This window comes from Cervus elaphus, chromosome 31, assembly GCF_910594005.1.
Source record: "Cervus elaphus chromosome 31, mCerEla1.1, whole genome shotgun sequence".
NCBI lineage: Eukaryota > Metazoa > Chordata > Mammalia > Artiodactyla > Cervidae > Cervus > Cervus elaphus.
Window position 1 is genome coordinate 34734472 of NC_057845.1, and position 12404 is coordinate 34746875.

Below are 12404 nucleotides of genomic sequence, written 5' to 3' on the forward strand. Positions count from 1 at the left end.
ATTCAGGTATAACCTAAATCAAATCCCTTATGACTATACAGTGGAAGTGAGAAATACATTTAAGGGACTAGATTGATAGACAGAGTGCCTGATGAACTATGGACAGAGGTTCGTGATATTGTACAGGAGACAGGGATCAAGACCATCACCAAAAAAGAAATGCAAAAAAGCCAAATGGCTGTCTGAAGAGGTCTTACAAATAGCTGTGAAAAGAAGGGAAGTGAAAAGCAAAGGAGAAAAGGAAAGATATATCCATTTGAATGCAGAGTTCCAAAGAATAGCAAAGAGAGATAAGAAAGCCTTCTTCAGTGATCAATGCAAAGAAATAGAGGAAAACAATAGAATCAGAAAGACTAGCGATCTCTTCAAGAAAATTAGAGATACCAAGGGAACATTTCATACAAAGATGGGCTCAATAAAGGACAGAAATGGTAGGGACCTAATAAAAGCAGAAGATATTAAGAAGAGGTGGAAAGAATACACAGAAAAGCTATTAAAAAAAAAAGGTCTTCACGATTCAGATAATCACAATGGTGTGATCACTCACCTAGAGCCAGACATCCTAGAATGTGAAGTCAAGTGGGCCTTAGGAAGCAATCACTACAAACAAAGCTAGTGGAGGTGATGGAAGCTACTTCAAATCCTGAAAAATGATGCTGTGAAAGTGCTACACTCAATATGTCAGCAAATTTGGAAAACTCAGCTGTGGCCACAGGACTGGAAAAGGTCAGTTTCCATTCCAATCCCAAAGAAAGGCAATGCCAAAGAATGCTCAAACTACCGCACAATTGCACTCATCTCACATGCTAGAAAAGTGATGCTTAAAATTCTCCAAGCCAGGCTTCAGCAATACGTGAACCATGAACTTCCAGATGTTCAAGCTGGTTTCGGAAAAGGAAGAAAAACCAGAGATCAAATTGCCAACATCCACTGGATCATCAAAAAAGCAAGAGAGTTCCAGAAAAACATGTACTTCTGCTTTATTGACTACTCCAAAGCCTTTGACTGTGTGGATCACAATCAACTGTGGAAAATTCTGAAAGAGATGGGAATACCAGACCACCTGACCTGCTTCTTGAGAAACCAGTATTCAGGTCAGGAAGCAACAGCTAGAACTGGACATGGAACAACAGACTGGTTCCAAATAGGAAATGGAGTATGTCGAGGCTATATATTGTCATCCTGCTTATTTAACTTATATGCAGAGTACATCATGAAAAATCCTGGGCTGGAGGAAGCACAAGCTAGAATCAAGATTGCCGAGAGAAATATCAACAGCCTCAAATATGCAGATGACACCACCTTTATGGCAGAAAGTGAAGAACTAAAAAGCCTCTTGATGAAAGTGAAAGAGGAGAGTGAAAAAGTTGGCTTAAAGTTCAACATTCAGAAAACTAAGATCATGGCATCCAGTCCCATCACTTCATGCCAAATAGATGAGGAAACAGTGGAAATAGTGGCTGACTTTATTTTTTGGGCTCCAAAATCACTGCAGATGGTGATTGCAACCTTGAAATTAAAAGACGCTTACTCCTTGAAAGGAAAGTTATAACCAACCTGGACAGCATATTAAAAAGCAGAAACATTACTTTGTCTACAAAGGTGCATCTAGTCAAGGCTATGGTTTTCCCAGCAGTCATGTATGGATGTGAGAGCTGGACTATAAAGAAAGCTGAGTGCCAAAGAATTGATGCTTTTGAACTGTGGTGTTGGAGAAGACTCTTGAGAGTCCCTTGGACTGCAAGGAGATCCAGCCAGTCCATCCTAAAAGAGATCAGTCCTGGGTGTTCATTGGAAGGACTGATGCTGAAGCTGAAACTCCAATATTTTGGCCACCTGATATGAAGAACCAACTTATTTGAAAAGACCCTGATGCTGGGAAAGATTGAAGGCAGGAGGAGAAGGGGACAATAGAGGATAAGATGGTTGGATGGCATCACCAACTCAATGGACATGGGTTTGGGTAGACTCTGCGAGTTGGTGATGGACAGGGAGGCCTGGCGTGCTGCGGTTCATGAGGTTGCAGAGTTGGACGCGACTGAGCGACTGAACTGAACTGAACTGAACTGATAATATATCTACTTCAAAGAGGTGGACACTAACTTGCTACCTATGAACAAGGTTCTATGCTTTAAGCAGGCAAATAAGTGCCTTCACTTCTCATTTTGAATCTATGAGTGATTATAATAAATTTTACTATGCTCTTGGAAAATAATTGCAGAATTTTTAATAAGCCCTCTTTAGTTTCACTTTTGGTATTCTCATAAGCACCAGAAGAGCTTTCCACAGAAATCGTTGATGAGATTTTTCTCATATGAAAATTAGCAGTTCATACATTTTATATATAGTTTTCTAAAAACTGTGTTTTTCTTTTAGGATGTTATATAATTATATAAAAGTTAGATTATTAACACTAATTATATATATGTAGAAAAATCATTTTTCAAATTAAAAGTAGAGAACCAAGTGGACTCAAATGAGCACACTGACATTTCTCAAGAAAATGCATTGCCTATAGGTTTACTTCTCTTTTCTACTGACAGTAAGACAAACAAACCATGTGTTCAAATTATTTTTATTATTAATTTTTGTATCATATGTGATATTAATTTCTTCCTCATTCCAGGAAATTTTAATATTTGCATGCATCAAATCTCACTATATTAGAAGTTCTTTTTCTTTTCTACATATTACAGTGAAGACCCATAAGTTTTTCACATAAAACAGACTTTGATCACAAAACAGTGTTTTAGGGGGATTTGGAGGGAGTTGATAACAAGCTATTTTTATTGGTCAGATATTTCAAAGGCAGTATATATGAACTTGTCAATATCATCTTTTAATATTATAACCATTTTAAGTAGTACATGCAACTGAACGTTTCATTTTGGTGTGTTTTATTTTAGAAATTCATTGCATATCCTATTCATGCCAATTACCATCACCTTCTCTTGTGACTCTCCCTTCACTAAAGAAGACAGACTCTAACCCAAACAGAAGAGCTTGAATGTGTAGCCGATAGTCATTCTATCTACTAAATTGTTTTTTTTGTGTGTATATGTGCTCAATTGCTCAGTCATGTCCGACTTTGCAAACCTTGGGACTGAAGCCTGCTAGGCTCCACTGTCCATGGGATTTTCCAGGCAAGAATACTGGGATGGGTTGCCAAATTCCTCCTCCAGGGGACCTTCTCAACTCAGGGATTGAACCCAGGTCTCCTGTGTCTCCGACATTGCAGGTGGCTTCTTTACTGCTGGGTTATCAAAGAAGCCCCCTCTAAATTATAGTCTTATAAATCACTTCCATTTGTTCCCCTACTTTTTTAACAATATTGTGTTGGTTTTTGCCATACAACAATGCAAATCAGCCATCATTGTACATACACCCCTCCCCTCTCCTCCCTCCATCCCATCCCTCCAAGAACAGGGAGCACCACGCTGATAGTGTATATACAGGGCTACCCAGGTGGCGCTGGCAGTAAAGAACCTGCCTGCCAATGCAGGAGACTTAAGAGACTCAGGTTCGATCCCTGGGTGGCGAAGATCCCTGGAGAAGGAAATGGCAGCCCACTCCACTATCCTTGCCTGGGGAAGCCCATGGACAAAGGAGCCTGGCGGTCTATGGCCATATGGTCACAAACAGTCAGACATAACTGAAGTGACTTCACACAGGGTATGTATGTTGATGCTATATTCTCCATTCATCCCACTCTCTCCCTCCCCCACTGTGTTCTCAAGTCCATTCTCTACATCTGCATCTCCATTCCTTCTCTGCAAATAGGTCCATCAATATCATTTTTTCTAGATTCCATATATATGCATTAATATACTGCATTTGTTTTTTCTCTTTCTGACTTACTTTGCTCTGTATAATAGGCTCTAGGTTCATCCACCTCACTAGAACTGACTCAAATTTGTTCTTTTTTATGGCTGAGAAATGCTGGTATTGCTGTTGAGTCACCGAGTCGTCTCTGATGCTTTGTGACCCTATGGACTGCAACACTCCAAGCCTCCCTGTCTCTCGCCATCGAACATAGTTTCCCCAAAATCATGTCTATTCAATCGGTGATGTCATCCAACCACCTCATCCTCTGTCGCTCCCTTCTTCTGCTTTCAACCCTTCCCAGCACCAAGATCTTTTCCGGTGAGTTGGCTCTTTGCACCCAGTGGCCAAATTTTTGGAGTTTCACCTTCAGCATCAGTCCTTCCAATGAATATTCAGGACTCATTTCCTTTGGGATTGACAGGTTTGATCTCCTAGCAGTCAGGTTTGATCTCCTAGCAGTCCAAGGGGCTCTCAGGAGTCTTTTCCACCACCAAGTTTGAAAGCATCAATTCTTTGGCTCTCAGCCTTCTTTATGGTACAACTCTCACATCTGTACATGACTACTTCAAAGACCATTGCCCTGACTATATGGACTTTTGTTGGCAATGTGATGGCTTTGCTTTTAATACACTGTTTGGGTTTTGTCATAGCTTTTTAAATTAGCAATCATCTTCTCATTTCATGGCTGCAGTCACCATCTGCCTTGATTTTAGAGCCCCGAAGAAGGAAATCTGTCAACTGCTTCCACTTTGTCCCCTTCTGTTGCCATGAAGTGATGGGACTGGATGCCACAATATCAGTTTTTTTAATATTGAGTGTAAGCTGGCTTTTTCACTCTCCTCTTTCACCCTCATCAAGAGGTTCTTTCATTCCTCTTCACTTTCTGCCATTAGAATGGTATCATCTGCCTATCTGAAGTTGTTGATATTTCCCCCAGCAATCTTGATTTTAGCTTGCGATTCATCCAGCTTGGCATTTCTCATGATGGACTCTGCATAGAAGTTAAATAAACAGGGTGACAATATACAGCCTCGATGTACTCCTTTCCCAGTTTGGAACCAGTCCATTTTTCCATGTCTGGTTCTAACTGTTTCTTCCTGACCTGCATACAGGTTTCTCAGGAGGCAGGTAAGGTGATCTGGTATTCCCATCCCTTTAAGAATTTTCCAAAGTTTGTTGTGATCCACAATCAAAGACTTTAGCATAGTGAGTGAAGCAAAAGTGATGTTTTTCTGGATTCCCTTGCTTTTTCTATGATCCAATGGATGTTGGCAATTTGATCTCTGGTTCCTTTGCCTTTTCTAAACCCAGCTTGCATATTTGGAAGTTCTTGATTCAAGTACTGCTGAAGCCTAGCTTGAAGGATTTTGAGCATAATCTTACTAGCATGTGAAGTGAGTGCAATTGTCCATTAGTTTAAACATTCTTTAGTACTGCCATTCTTGGAAATCGGGATGAAGTTTGACCTTTTCCAGTTCTGTGGCCACTGCTGAGTTTTCCAAATTTGCTGACATATTGAGTCCAGCACTTTAACAGCATCATCATTTAGGATTTGAAATAGCCCTGCTAGAATTCCATCACCGTCACTAGCTTTATTGGCAGCAGTATTTCCTAAGGCCCACTTGACTTCACACTTCAGGATACTGGCTCAAGATGAGTGACCACACCATCGTGGTTGTCTAGGTCAAGATCTTTTTTATACAGTTTTTCTGTGTATTCTTGCCATCTCTTCTGCTTCTATTAGTTCTTTACTGTTTTTGTCATTTACTGTGCCTATCTCTGGGTGAAATATTCCTTTGATATCTCCAATTTTCTTGACAAGATCTCTAGCTTCCCCCTTCTGTTGTTTTCCTCTATTTCTTTGCATTGCTCATTGAAGAAGGTCTTGTCTTTTCTTGCTATTCTCTGGAACTCTGCATTCAGGTGGGTAGACCTGTCCCTTCCTGCCTCCATTGCATATATGTACCACAATTCTTTATCTATTCATCTGTCGTTAGACATTCTAGGTGGGTTACATTTCCTGGCTATTGTAAACAGTGCTCCTATGAACATTAAGGTACATGTGTGTTTTTTGATTATGGTTTCCTCAGGGTGTATGCCAGTATTAGGGTTGCTGGGTCATGTTGTAGGTTTATTCCTTTGTTTTTTTTTAAGGAATCTCCATACTGTTCTCCATAATGGCTATAACAGTTTACATTTCCACCAACAGTGTAGGAGGGTTTCCTTTTCTCCACATCCTCTCTAGCATTTATCATTTGTAGGTTTTTTGATGATGTCCATTGTGATTGGCATTAAGTGATGCTGCTGCTGCTGCTAAGTCGCTTCAGTCGTGTCCGACTCTGTGCGACCCCATGGACTGCAGCCTACCAGGCTCCTCCATCCATGGGATTTTCCAGGCAAGAGTACTGGAGTGGGGTGCCATTGCCTTCTCCAGGCATTAGGTGATACCTATTCATAATTTGGATGTGCATGTTTGGCATAATTAGTGATGTTGAACATCATTACTTTTATTCAACATTTGTTTGTCCTCTTTTGAGAAATATCTGCTTAAGTCCTCTGCCCACTTTTTATTGGGCTGTTTGTTTTCCTAATATTGAGCTGAATGAGCTGCATATATACTCTTGAGATTAATCCTCTGTCAGATGTTTCATTTGCAATTATTTTCTCCCATTCTAAGGGTTGACTTTTAAACTTGTTTATTTTTTTCCTTTGCTATGCAAAAGCTTTTAAGTTTAATTAGGTCCCATTTGCTTATTTTTGCTTTTATTTCCATCACTCTAGGAGGTGGGTCAAGTTGGATCTTGCTGTGCTGTATGCTCAAAGAGTGTACTGCCTATGTTTTCCTTAGTATTAAGCAACATATTCCATGATGACATAAACATTTTTATTCAGGATATGTACCATAAATAAAAGAACTAGTATGTGTACATGTGCTTAAAATAATACCTGACACATGATAAGTGTTACCTAATTATAAATACTGAAGCAATATGTGACAGTTAGTTAGAATTTTAAAGCCTATTATTTTACATTTAGTTTCTTTGGTACTTCATTTGAGAGATTGTGACTTTTGGGCAAAGCCATATTCAGCTCACTCTAACCCTGAAGTTTTATATTTTATAAGAAATGAGAAAGAAACCTTGAGAAACCTTGCAACTAACCAGGTAATGTACAAGTATCGTACAAATGCATACATTAACTTTCTATTTCTGTTCATTCAGAACTTTATTAAATGACCTAAAGCTGTAATTCCAATACAGTAAGTCTTACACTTGCCTTTTACAAACCACTTACTGTTGAGTAGACCACTAGATGGCAGAAAAAGATCAGAAAACTTCCATTAGGTAGTCAATACATTAAAATGTATAGTGCAATCACAATGCCTCTGGCAACAGCATCAATTGACCTAGAGATTATCATACTAAGTGAAGTAATTCGGAGAGAGAAAGACAAATATTAAGTGATATCACTTATGTGTGGTATCTAAAAAACATACAAATGAACTTATTTATAAAACAGAAAAACTCGCAGGCATGGTAAACAAACTTATGGTTACCAAAGGGGAAAAAAGGGGAGTAGGGATAAATTAGAAGTATGGGATTAACAGATACACACTGCTATATATAAAATAGATAAAACAAGGACTTTGGGTATAACACAAGCAACTATATTCAATATCTTGTAATAACCTATAATGAAAAAGAATCTGAAACAGGGCATATGTATGAATAGTCATTTTTAAAAACTCAATATAACAACAAAAATAAACACTGCACTTAAAAATCTTACTGGAACCACACGTAGATATATGTCATTTAATGAGACTTTAATACCAGCAAAACAAGTCTTAAAATTTTTATCAAATATAATATTTAATGTGGAAAACTGTATACTTTATTTGGACACACATACACATATATAGGTGATACATAATACATATACTAGACTAGAGATCTCTTCAAGATAATTAGAGATACCAAGGGAACATTTCATGCAAAGATGGGCTCAATAAAGGACAGAAATCTTATGGACCTAACAGAAGCAGAAGATACTAAGAAGAGGTGGCAAGAACACACAGAAGAACTATACAAAAAAGATCTTCACAACTCAGATAATCACGATGGTGTGATCACTCACCTAGAGCCAGACATCCTGGAATGTCAAGTCAAGTGGGCCTTAGGGAGCATCACTACGAATAAAGCTAGTGGAGATGATGGAATTCCAGTTGAACTATTTCAAATCCTGAAAGATGATACCGTGAAAGTGCTGCACTCAATATGCCAGCAAATTTGGAAAACTCAACAGTGGCCACAGGACTGGAAAAGGGCAGTTTTCATTTAAATCCCAAAGAAAGGCAATGCCAAAAATGCTCAAACAACTGCACAATTGCATTCATCTCACACGCTAGCAAAGTAATTTTCAAAATTCTCCAAGCCAGGCTTCAGCAATACATGAACCGTGAACTTCCAGATGCTCAAGCTGGTTTTAGAAAAGGCAAGAGGAACCAGAGATCAAATTGCCAACATCTGCTGGATCATTGAAAAATCAAAAGAGATACAGAAAAAAACATGTACTTCTGCTTTATTGACTATGCCAAAGCCATAGACTGTGTGGATAAAAATAAACTGTGAAAAGTTCTGAAAGAGATGGGAAAACCAGACCACCTGACCTGCCTCTTGAGAAATCTGTCTGCAGGACAGGAAGCAACAGTTAGAACTGGACATGGAACAACAGACTGCTTCCACATAGGAAAAGGAGTACATCAAGGTTGTATATTGTCACCTTGCTTATTTAACTTATATACAGAGTACATCAAGAAGAATGCTGGGCTAGAGGAAGCACAAGCTAAAATCAAGATGCCAGGAGAAATATCAATAGCCTCATATATGCAGATGACACCACCCTCATGGCAGAAAGTGAAGAAGAACTAAAGAACCTCTTGATGAAAGTGAAAGAGGAGAGTGAAAAAGTTGGTTTAAAGCTCAACATTCAGAAAACTAAGATCATGGCATCCAGTCCCATCAATTCATGCCAAATAGATGGGGAAACAGTGGAAACAGTGGCTGACTTTATTTTTGGGGGTTCCAAAATCACTTCCAATGATTTATGGTGACTGCAGCCATGAAATTAAAATAGCTTGCTCCTTGGAAGAAAAGTTATGACCAACCTAGACAACATATTAAAAAGCAGAGACATTACTTTGCCAACAAATGTCCATCTAGTCAATGCTATGGTTTTTCCAGTAGTCATGTATGGATATGAAAGTTGGACTATACAGAAAGCTGAGAGCCGAAGAATTGATGCTTTTGAATTGTGTTGGAGAAGACTCTTGAGAATCCCTTGGACTGCAAGGAGATCCAGCCAGTCCCTCCTAAAGGAGATCAATCCTAAGTGTTCATTTAAAGGACTGATGTTGAAGCTGAAACTCCAATACTTTGGCTATCTGATGCAAAGAACTCACTCATCTGAAAAGACCCTGATGCTGGGAAAGATTGAAGGCAAGTGGAGAAGGGGATGGCAGAGAATGAGATGGTTGGATGGCATTACCGACTCAATGGACATGAGTGTGAGTAAACTTCAGGAATTGTTGATGAACAGGGAGGCCTGGCATGCTGCAGTCCATGGGGTCTCAAAGAGTCAGGCATGATTGAGCAACTGAACTGAACTGAACTCAATATAAATAACTATGTGTGTGTGTCTCTGTGTGTGTACTAGTAAGTTGTAATATCTTATGTATGACAATACTTCAGAAAAGTATTGACTAAGTATTGACTTCATAAAAGTTATGACCAAGAAATCAAAATGCAAACCCAGCTATAACACCGCACATATACTCCCATTTGCTCTTTTGCTTAAGTACTATAATAATGTGTTAAAAAATAGTATTTTAGAAGTTTTCTCATCTAATGAGAGTGTTAGCACTGTGTGGACTGGGACAATATCTGAGCCGTTTTTAACGTCTGGACATTCTCATTATCATATGTTCATTTAATAAATATTTATGGACTGATTACCCTCTTATTCAGAGAAGGCAATGGCAACCCACTCTAGTGTTCTTGCCTGGAGAATCCCAGAGATGGGGGAGCCTGGTGGGCTGCCATCTATGGGGTCACACAGAGTCAGACACGACTGAAGCGACTTAGCAGCAGCAGCAGCAGTACCCTTTTATTATGTAACCAAAGAAAAATTAAATTCTTATCATGACTCTTTCTAAAGTATAATGGTCCATATCCATACATAATTTCCAAATAGACATTTCCACTTATCTCAAAAGCCTCTATTTTCTTAGCCCTTTGTAATTTATAATACTTATCTTTTGACCGTTTAAGCATAATTTTGCATAAATGGCATATAGTAAAGATAAACAGTTCACAGTCTGACTTGGAACTGTGTAGGGGTAATCATGAATGAAAAACCAAAGGCATACTGAGGCCACTTGAGTCAACCGACTTCAACCCTCAATCCTTACCATCATTTCCAGAAATTTTTGGGGTTACCATTTTGACATTCGGCCACTTCTACTGTTTGTTCTGAGGCTGAGAGATATTTTAGATTTAAAAAAAAGATCATCCATAGATAATTTCAATAGACTCTGATTTCCAGGCCTATTTGTAATTCTCAGAATCAAGATTTCTGGGAAAAATATTAGTAACCTCAGACATGAAGATGACATCACACTTATGGCAGAAAGTGAAGAGGAACTAAAGAGCCGCTTGATGAAGATGAAAGAGGAGAGTAAAAATGTTGGCTTAAAACTCAACATTCAGAAAAATTAGATCATAGCATCTGGTCCCATCACTTCCTGGAAAATATGGGGAAACAATGAAACAGTTGAGTTCAGTTGCTCAGCCATCTACAACTCTTTGCAACCCCATGAACCTCAGCACGCCAGGCCTCCCTGTCCATCACCAACTCTCAGAGTTTACTCAAACTCATGTTCATTAAGTCGGTGATGCCATCCAACCATCTCATCCTCTGTCGTCCCCTTCTCCTCCTGCCTTCAATCTTTCCCAACATCAGAGTCTTTTCAAATGAGTCAGCTCTTCGCATCAGGTGGCCAAAGTATTGGAGTTCCAGCTTCAGCATCAGTCCTTCCAATAAACACCCAGGACTGATCTCCTTTAGGATGGACTGGTTGGATCTCCTAGCTGTCCAAGGGACTCTCAAGAGTCTTCTCCAACACCACAGTTCAAAAGCATCAATTCTTTGGCACTCAGCCTTCTTTATAGTCCAACTCTCACATCCATACATGACTACTGGAAAAACCATAGCCTTGACTAGATGCACCTTTGTAGACAAAGTAATGTTTCTGCTTTTTAATATGCTGTCCAGGTTGGTTATAACTTTCCTTTCAAGGAGTAAGCGTCTTTTAATTTCAAGGTTGCAATCACCATCTGCAGTGATTTTGGAGCCCAAAAAATAAAGTCAGCCACTATTTCCACTGTTTCCTCATCTATTTGGCATGAAGTGATGGGACTGGATGCCATGATCTTAGTTTTCTGAATGTTGAGCTTTAAGCCACATTTTTCACTCTCTTCTTTCATTTTCATTCAGAGGCTCTTTAGTTCTTCTTCACTTTCTGCCATAAAGGTGGTGTCATCTCCACATCTGAGGTTATTGATATTTCTCCCAGCAATCTTGATTCCAGTTTGTGCTTCTTCCAGCCCAGCATTTCTCATGATCTACTCTGCATATAAGTTAAATAAGCAGGATGACAATACACAGCCTTGACATACTCCTTTTTCTATTTGGAACCAGTCTGTTGTTCCATGTCCAGGTCTAACTGCTGCTTCCTGACCTGCATACAGGTTTCTCAAGAGGCAGGTCAGATGGTCTGGTATTCCCATCTCTTTCAGAATTTTCCACAGTTTATTGTTATCCACACAGTCAAAGGCTTTAGCATAGTCAATAAAGCAGAAATAGATGTTTTTCTGGAACTCTCTTGCTTTTTCAATGATCCAACAGATGTTGGCAATTTGATATCTGGTTCCTCTGCCTTTTCTAAAACCAGCCTGAACATCTGGAAGTTCATGGTTCATGTATTGCTGAAACCTGGCTTGGGGAATTTGGAGCATTACTTTGCTAGCGTGTGAGATTAGTGCAATTTTGTGTGATAGTTTGAGCATTCTTTGGGACTGAAATGAAAACTGCCATTTTCCAGTTCTGTGGCCACTGCTGAGTTTTCCAAATTTGCTGGCATATTGAATGTAGCACTTTCACAGCATCATCTTTTAGGATTTAAAATAGCTCAACTGGAATCCCATCACCTCCACTAGCTTTGTCCATAGTGATTCTTCTTAAGGCCCACTTGACTTGACATTCCAGGATGTCTGGCTCTAGGTGAGTGATCACACCATCATGATTATCTGGGCCATGAAGATCTTTTTTGTATAGTTATTCTGTGTATTCTTGCCACCTCTTCTTAATATCTTCTGCTTCTGTTAGGTCCATATGATTTCTGTCCTTTATTGAGCCCATCTTTACATGAAATGTTCCCTAATTTTCTGAGAAGAGCTCTAATCTTTCCCATTCTATTGTTTTCCTCTATTTTTTTTTGCATTGATTGCTGAGGAAGGCTT